The following is a 9,385-nucleotide window of genomic DNA, read 5'->3' on the forward strand; positions in this document are numbered from 1 at the left end:
AGAAGGTGGGTTCCTCCCTTGGGACTGAGAAGGTGGGATCCTCCCCTGGGATTGAGAAGGTAGGGTCCTCCCCAGGACTGAGAAGGTGGGGTCCTCCCCGGGATGGAGAAGTGGGGTCCTCCCCTGGGCCTGAGAAGGTGGGTGCCTCCCTTGGGACTGAGAAGGTGGGGTCCTCCCCTGGGATTGAGAAGGTGGAGTCCTCCCCAGGACTGAGAAGATGGAGTCCTCCCCGGGATGGAGAAGTGGGGTCTCCCCTGGGACTGAGAAGGTGGGATCCTCCCCTGGGATTGAGAAGGTGGGTTCCTCCCTTGGGACTGAGAAGGTGGGGTCCTCCCCGGGATGGAGAAGTGGGGTATTCCCCTGGGACTGAGAAGGTGGGAGTCCACTACTGGGGTCTGAGAAAGGCAACCCTATGTCTCCTATGGGTGGGGCAGCAGTGTTGACCTGAGGCCCAGAGGTCTGACCCTAACACTCCTGGCCCAGTTGCAGCGTCTCAGGTGGGGCTCCGAGGAGCAGTGACATCAGGCCGCCAGGCATGGGGTGGAGGCTCAGAGCGTGCGGTGGGAAGGAGCCTGCAGAAGGTGCTGGTGAACGCTCCGTCAGGCTGGGGTGACCCACAACGCCCCACCGCCCCCAGCAAAGTCTGGGTTGGCTTCCCATGCTCAGCGCCACCCTCGGATCCCTGGTCAGCGCCCACAGCCAGCTGGGCTGTCTCACTGTGGTCGTGGGGCCCCTTACAGGTGAGTCAGGACGCAGGTTCTGCTACATACAGGACAGAAATGCCCAAACAGGGCCACAGACGCCTGGTACACTGAGACACATACCCCTATCACCTTTACCATGTGGACAGATATGGATGTGTCCCTGGAAGTGTCCCCTCTGCAGCTGGAGCATATTCTCCCCCTGGGACCCACAGGGACCCCTCCCCATCCCCAGTCCTCAGTGGAGGACACAGCCTTGCCCAACTGCAGCCAGGAGGTTGTTGAGGAGATGCTGACCGCCCAGCCCCGACAGGTGGACCCCCCAGCACAGGGCCCGGGACACCCAGAGCCTCCCTGCCAGACCCCACACCCAGCAGTGTTTACCCTGACAAGACACTGCTCCCAAGGATTGCACGAATTTACCACAGGGAGGAGGCCACAAAGACGTCATGAAACAGCCTAAAGTGAGTGTCTCACTGCTTTCTGTCCACAAACCTGACTCATCAGGAAGTAGAGGGGTTGTGGGGGAGGGTTGTAGGGGAGGGAATGGGGGTGAGGGGCATTGGGGTTGTAGGGGAGGGGAGGAAGAAGAAAGGAATGTTGTGGAGAGAAAAGAGGAAGCCTCACACCTGTCGGGGGGACCTGAAGATAGCAGGCGTGTCCCCAGCCGGCCAGCCCCCCGTTTTGAGTCACCTAGTGTGAAGGTTAATTTTATGTGTCAACAGGACTAGGCCATGGTACCAATAAAACACCAGTCTAGATGTTGCTGTGAAGGTATGTTTTAGATGTGAATAAATCACCCTTCATGTGGGTGGGCCTCATCCAATCAGTTGAAGGCTTTAAGAGGGAAAGAAGGAGGTCCCCTGGGAGAGAAGAATTCTGTTTCCAGATGGCCTTTGGTCTAGAGCTGCAATATCAGCTCTTCCCTGGTGTCCAGCCTGCAGGCCCACCCTGAGGCTTCAGACTTGCAGCCCCCACAATTCCTTAAAATAAATCTCTGTCTCTCTCTCTCTTATATATGTATATATACCCTTCTCAGACCCTACGCCCAACCCCAGTTCCACGGCTCTGGCCAAGCCTCATCAGGCAGATGGAGGGTGTGCCCAGAGAAATCTTGGGTTCCCATCCCATGGACACCCAGGGAGACTCCAGCCCCAGCCAGCCACAGGGACAGAGTCCCTGGCAAGTGAGTACATTAGGACTCAAGAGCAGACAAACAAAGCACCAGCCATGCCCACCTCCTCCCCATGTCTTCCCCAAGACATCAGAAAGGGGAACTCAGACATCGCAGCATGCCCACTTCCTGCACCTTCAAAGATTCTGAAAGATCTGGGGTGTGCAAGCCCAGGTCCCACATCATCTGCAACGGGACTGCAAGGGTTTACTAGTAGGATGTTAACTTACCCACCCCGCAGCTGGGTGTAAAGGGTGGGTGGTAAGCACACAGAGGTATTTATTCTGGGTAAGAATGGGGAGAGGCCAAGTCAGCAGTTTGGGCTTCTTGGCCTGGGTTCCACTGGGCAGGTGTCCACTGGGCTGGCCTTCCTATGAGGAAAGGGCCACTGTGCTTCAGAAGACCAGCCACCTTTAGGCAGTCACCCCCACCTTGAGATCTGGCCTAAGTGTCATGCCCTTGCCCTGACCATTGTCCTCACCACCCTGGCCACAATGTGTACCACTGCTGGCCTTTTTTCTATAAGTGCCTTGAGGACAGCAGCCTATGTGGGCTCCTCCATGGGCCAGCTTCACAGTAGATGTGCTCAGTAAATTTATTTCTGGGTCGCTGGGTGGTGGTGGAGGGAGGGAGGGAGGGAGGGAAGGAGGGAAGAAGGGAGGGAGGAAGGGAGGGATGGGGAAGGATAGGGGGATGGGTGGATGATGAGTGGATGGATGGATGGTTGGATGGTTGGATAGTGGATGGATGGGTGGATGGATGAATGCATGGATGGATGGGTGGATGGGTGGATGGATGGGTGGATGGATGGATAGTGGATGGATGGATGGGTGGATGAATGAACGGGTGGATGGATGGATGGGTGGCTGGGTGGGTGGCTGGCTGGCTGGCTGTATGGATGGATGGATGCGTGGATGGGTGGATGGATGGATGGGTGGGTGGATGGATGGATGGACGGATAGTGGATGGGTGGATGGGTGAGTGGATGGGTGGATAGTGGATGGATGAATGGGTGGATGAATGAATGGGTGGATGGATGGATGGGTGGTTGGGTGGGTGGCTGGCTGGCTGGCTGTATGGATGGATGGATGGGTGGATGGGTGGATGGGTGGATGGATGGATGTGTGGGTGGATGGATGGACGGATAGTGGATAGTGGATGGGTGGATGGGTGGGTGGATGGATTATGAGTGGATGGGTGGATGGGTGGATAGTGGATGGATGAATGGGTGGGTGGGGGGATGGGTGAACAGGTGGGTAGATGGATAGTGGGTGGATGGGTGCATGGGTAGGTTAATAGGTGGATGGATGAGTGGGTGGGCAAATAGGTCTGTGGCTGGATGAGTGGATAAAGAAATGAAATCTCTTGGGGTGATGGGGTATGCCATGCCTTCTGTAACAGCTCCTCAGAGCTCACACCTCATGAGGGCTCGTCATCTACAGGCAGTGGCCAAGTGCTGAATTGCCCCACCTCCTTAAAGCCCTTCATAGCTCTGGGAAGCAGGTGCTCACATTACTCCATTCTAGAGATGAGGAAACCAAGGATCAGGGAGGGTGAAGGAGCACCCTGAGCTCACTAGCCAGAGATCGGCAGATCCATACAGTGGACCCCATGTGTCCTCTCTGCCCTGAGCCCACGCTGTCCACTGACTGACAGTGCTGTGGCCATTTTTCACAGAGGGTTGACTGTTGCTCTTTGGAGAAACCCAGTATGAGTAACAGGAAATCAGATATTACCAGGTGGTGTCGAGTCCCAGGGGAGGGCTCTGTGTGGAGCCCCCAAGGACAGAGCCCTATGCCCTCCCCCAGCTCCCAGGGAAGTCACTTCATGTATTTGTAATACAGTTGGATTGTCCGTCACATTTCTGCATGCCATCCTGGGATCCCCAACTTCCTCACTCACTTTTTCCTTTTGCATATAAGCCTCACTCATATAAAGTTCTGTGAGTTGTAGCAAATGCACAGTGCTGCATGAATCCCACTGCCCCAAATCGCCCTGCTCCACCTATTCTGCCCTCCCCCAAAACCCCTGCAAACACTGACTTTTTTTTTACCATCATTACAGTTTTGCCTTGAATATATATTTTATGATTAATTTTAAATCTTTAATTGCTAAAATAATTCTGGAATGTTATGTTCCTCTTATAAATTATGGCTATGATTTTATGTTACAAGATGGAAAACACTCATGACTTCTGCTCTGGAAAATTCAGGACAAAATTCATCTAATAGCTGCAATTCAAAATATTTTAAAAAGGCTTTACTGAGGGGTAGCTCATACACAACACACTGAACATGCTTAAGTGTCCAGATCATCAGTTTGACATAAATACACACCTGAGACCATCGTCACAGTCAGGATGGTGACCTTACGTACAGCCATCACCCGTGGAAGACTCCTCATACCCCTTCCCTGCTCAAGAGGTACCTCCGATCTCTTTTCTGACCCTACAGATTAGTTTGCATTTCCTGGGGAAGGAAATCCATCAAACATTTAAGGAAGACAAAAGAGCCTGCTAGCATTTGGGCTGAGATTGCATCGTATCTACAAATGAGTTTGGGAAGAATTGATCTTAGTGATACTGTGTCTTCCAACCCACAGACATGGTCTATCTCTCCACCGGTTATGTCTTTAATTTTTCCAAGCAACGTGTGGTGTTCAGTTGCACGGGCCTTTCACATCTGTTTTCAGATTTTCCTCTCAGTATTTCATGTTTTTCACGCTTTTTAAAATGGTGTTTTATTTCAATTTCTGATTTTTGCCAGTTTATAAAAATATAATTGATTTTTGTACATTGATCTTACGGTACCTACAACCTCGATAGAGTCACCCATTACTTATAGCAGCTTTTTTGTAGATTCTAGATTTTCTACATAGAAGACCATGTCACCTGTGAATAAGTCTTACTTCTCCCTTGCCAGTCTAGATGTTTTTTATTTCTCTCTCTTCCTGACTGCACTCGCTTGGCTTCCGAGGTGAGGTCTGAGCCTGTGTCCTGGCCGTGTTCCCGCTTCCAGTGAAAAGCATGCAGTCATTAAGTACGATGTCAGCTGTGGGCTTTTTATAAATGCCCTTTATCAGGAAAGTCTTTTCTATTTTTAGTTTGCTGAGAGTTTTTATAGGAATGGGTGTTGAATTTTGCTAAATGTTTTTTTTTCTGCATCTATTGAGAGGATTATATGGTTTTTCTTCTTTAGTCTGATAATAAGGTGAATTACATTGATTCTGAATGCTCAACAACCTCGCATTTCTGGAATAAAACCCAATTAGTCATGATTGTCATATGTTGTTAGGTTTGATTTACCAAAATTTTGTTTAGAATTTTTGCATCTGTGTTCATGAGGGATGTTGGTCTATAGTTTTTCTTCTCTTGTGGTGTCTTTGTGTAGTTTTGGCATCAGGGTAATTAATATGGCCTCAGAGAAAAGGGTGGGAAATATTTCTTCCTTTTCAATTTTTCTGTAAGAGTGTGTGCGCATTGGTGTTATTTCTTCCTTAAACGTTTGATGGATTTCACTAGTGAAGACATTTGGGCCTAGAGCTTTCTTTGTGGGAAGGTTTTGGTTTTGTTTTCTTTTTCTTTAATATAGAGAGCTTTCAAATTACTTCTGCTTGAGCAAGCTTTGGTAAATTATGTCTTTCAAGAAATCTGTCCATTTCTGGGCGCCTGGGGGGCTCAGTTGGTTGGGTGACTGCCTTCAGCTCGGGTCATGATCCCGGAGTGCCAGGATTGAGTCCCACATCGGGCTCTCTGCTCGGCGGGGAGTCTGCTTCTTCCTCTGACCCTACCCTCTCTTGTGCTCTCTCATTCTCTCTCTCTCTCTCAAATAAATAAATAAAATCTTTTTTAAAAATCTGTCCATTTCATTTCAGTTGCTACATTTATTGGCAGAAATTTGTTCACAATATTCTCTTTATTATAATTCTAACATCTGTGGGATCTGTTGTGATGTTGCCTCTCATTCCTGGTGTTCATATTTAGTGTCTTCTCTGTTTCCTATCAATTTATCAATTTTATTGATCTTCTCAAAGAACCAGCTTTGCAATTCATTGATTTTCCTCTGGTGCTTCATTTTGTTTTCTTTTCTTTCTTTTTTTTTTTTTTAAGATTTTATTTATTTATTTGACAGAGAGAGAGATAGCGAGAGCAGGAACACAAGCAGGGGGAGTGGGAGAGGGAGAAGCAGGCTCTCCGCTGAGCAGGGAGCCCGATGTGGGACTCGATCCCAGGACCCTGGGATCATGACCTGAGCCGAAGGCAGACGCTTAACGACTGAGCCACCCAGGCGCCCCTTCATTTTATTTTCTGCTTCATCTTATCTGTGATATTCCTTTCTGACTCTGGGTTTAATTAGCTCTTCTTTTTCTTTTCTAATTTCTCAAGGTGGAAGATGAGGTCATTGATGTGAGACCCTTCTTTCTTCTCTGTTGTAACTGTTTAGTGCTATGCATCCCCCAAATCCTGCTTTTGTGGCACCCCACAAGTTGTGAAGCCCCTCCTTCCTGAGGCTCTGTCTCTGGGGACCCACTTGCCCCCTCACCTGCTCTGTAGTCTCCCTCCAGCCCTTGGACCGTGGACTGAGCTAAAAATCCATCCTGTATCAATTACTGTCCCAAGAGAAAAAGGAAGCCACACTAGGTGTTTCAAACAGAGAGAATCCAGAGAATTGGTTACTCGGGTGCTGGAGGCTGGAAGAGGAAAAGGCGGCCCTGAGGCACTGACATTAGGAGCAGCAGAGAACAGCTTCCACTCCTGTGGCTGGGGCGTGGGCAGCCGAAAGGGGCACTGGGGGGTTTGACACGGCTGGTAGTGGGAGTGCCCAAGAGAGCTGAGATGAGTAGGAGCCATCCTCTGTGACTGGAGGGGCTCTGAAGAAGCTGGCAAGGGGAAGGAAATCCATTCCCCCCTCCCCACCTTTCAACGGTGCCTTCCAGGAAGCCAGCTGGCCAGGGAGCCTGGAAATACAGTTTGCAAAGTCCCAGCCACATGTATCAGTCAGCTATTGCTGCCTAACAGAACACCCCAACCCCAGTGGCTTAAAACAATACACACTGGGTAAATAATTGATAGATGGACAGATAGGTAGAGATACATAGATAATAGAAATAGATAAATGGGTGGACGTGTGTATGTAGCTAATATACATACATGTATTTTTCTAGTGTGGCCCTACTGAGAGGACCTACACCCCAGGAGCAGTTGACCACACCCAGTGTCCAGGTCTTGGTTTTTATTATTATTATTTTTTAAGGAGGCTCCGCACCCAATGTGGGGCTTGAACTCATGACCTGAGATCAAGAGTTGCATGCTCCTCCAACTGAGCCAGCCGGCACCCCCAGGTCTTGGTTTTTAAATACCATTCTCCAATAAAAGGAACCGGGGCTCCTTGGAGAAGTAGTTGAGCTTCTGGACAAGGAAATTATGAGATAAGCCTGGAGTGTTTTGTGGTGGCAGAAAATAAGGAAGTGTTCAAAAAATGATGGAGGCGTGTCAGAAGGGCACAAGAGGCCACCTGAGGCCACACCCAAAGGCCGGACGGAGCTGGAACAATTTAAGCAAAGAACTTAGTAGCTGTAAAATGAGATTATAACCCAGAGAATAAAACAAATATCACTGAGTCCATTGTAATATAAATCATCGGACAAGTAAATACATGAGAAGGAACAGCTCATTTTTATAGAGGAATCCCAGTTCATTAACGTAGAAGGAGAGAGGGAAGGAGAAGTCAGCACCACGAACTGTGGGATGAATTGCCGTGTCTACTGATGGATACTGCAATCAGCAGGCCCACGTTCAAAGAGAAACAATTTATGTGTGTAGACTCAAAGTAACTTCCTGCAGATATTCATCAGTTAAAAAAGTAGAAAAATGGTAAATTAGTTAAGAAGTTGAAAAATGGTAAGAAATAGGGCCGCCTGGGTGGCTCAGTCAGTTAAGCGGCTGCCTTCAGCTCAGGTCATGATCTCGGGGTCCACGTCGGGCTCCCTGCTCAGAGGGGAGCCTGCTTCTCCCTCTCCCTCTGCCCCTCCGCCTGCTCGTGTCCTTCTGTCTCTCTCAAATAAATTAATAAAATCTTAAAAAAAAAAAAATGGTAAGAAGTAGAAGTGGTGGCGAGACCTGGCAGACACCCCCTCACCCAAGCGAGGGAGGTTAGCCCCGCCAGGAATCCCGCATCGCCACAGCCCGCACCCTCCGATATGGTGCACTCAGAGGGGCACCTCGCTTCTGCAAAACTTCCACTTGGTCATGAGAAAGTATCCAACAGACTGAAAATGAGGGACATTTTACAAGATACCTGACCAGGGCTGTTCAGAAGTGTCAAGGTCAGAGAGGACACGGAAGGAACAAGGAGGTGCCGCCCAGCAGAGGAGAGGCGACCGGAAAAGGGCACAGCAGGGAAGCGAGAGACGTCAGGGTGCAGCCCGCGGGTGGTCCACAGCAGAACCAATGTGAGGCAATGGGGCTGAGGGTGGTACCGTTAGGGGAAGCTGGTGGAGGGCACACGCTTCGTCTCTGGGCTATTTTGGGGACTATTCTACAAGCCAAAAATTACTCCAAGATAAGGTTTGTGAAAACAAGCCTTTATTATTGCTGAGGGTCCCAGTCATCTGGCCTTAGTCCTGGTCTCACTGGATTCCATATATTTCCTCCCACTTCAGGGCCACAGTCTGACCCTCAGAAGTGAGGACCTGCTGCCCCAGCTGAGATGGCAGCTCCACGTCTCACCTGGTGGCTCCCAGGCAGGAGAGACCACAGGGCCACTCCCAACCCGTGATTCGAACAGTCAGTCCCGTGTCCATGGGTGGGAGCGGCCCTCCCTTCGGAACCAAGACCTCCAAGCTGGAACGAAGAGCCTCATCCTAAGAGCAGGCGGCGAGGCGTAACAGTGGGCATGACCCCTGGAGCCCATGGATGTGGCTGCCCCGCACACAGCCCCCCGCTGGGAGGGCGCCCAGCCCCCCCAGCCAGCCCCCCAGCAGACGCCATAGCTGAATCTTCATGGGCCGTCCTGCCTTGGCATCAGGCCAGCGCTTACGGGCACTGTGTGGCTTGAAGCCCAGCCACCCTCACTGCTCCAAGATGAAAGCATCAGCAGGAAGCTGTGGGGGGTGGGGGCCCCTGGCAGTGAAGGAGATGCTGCTGGGTCTACGGATGATGTGCTGACGGCAGCTCCGTGGGCAGGAAAAGCAAGTCCATGCCCAGGAACACTGTGGGGTCCAGCTGCTGGCCCGCTGTGACCTGGCCATCCCTCCGCCGACTGCCGTGACATCCTGGGCGGGCACTCACACGGGACACCAAGGGCTCTGTCCCCTTGCAGAGGCCCGTCCAGCCCCTCCTCCCTAGACCTCTCGGCCCCGGCCTCACGACCCTGTGTTCTAGGCCCGGGGACATTCAGCCAAGTCCGCTTCAGCCACTCAGGGATCAGTGCAGATCCAGACCTCTGGCCACGTTGCAGTCCTGCCAACTAGCCAAGCAAGGCCCAGGCCAGAGCTCTGTCCTCGGGGACCA

This window comes from Phoca vitulina, unplaced genomic scaffold (assembly GCF_004348235.1).
Source record: "Phoca vitulina isolate PV1807 unplaced genomic scaffold, GSC_HSeal_1.0 scaffold16, whole genome shotgun sequence".
Taxonomy (NCBI): Eukaryota; Metazoa; Chordata; class Mammalia; order Carnivora; family Phocidae; genus Phoca; species Phoca vitulina.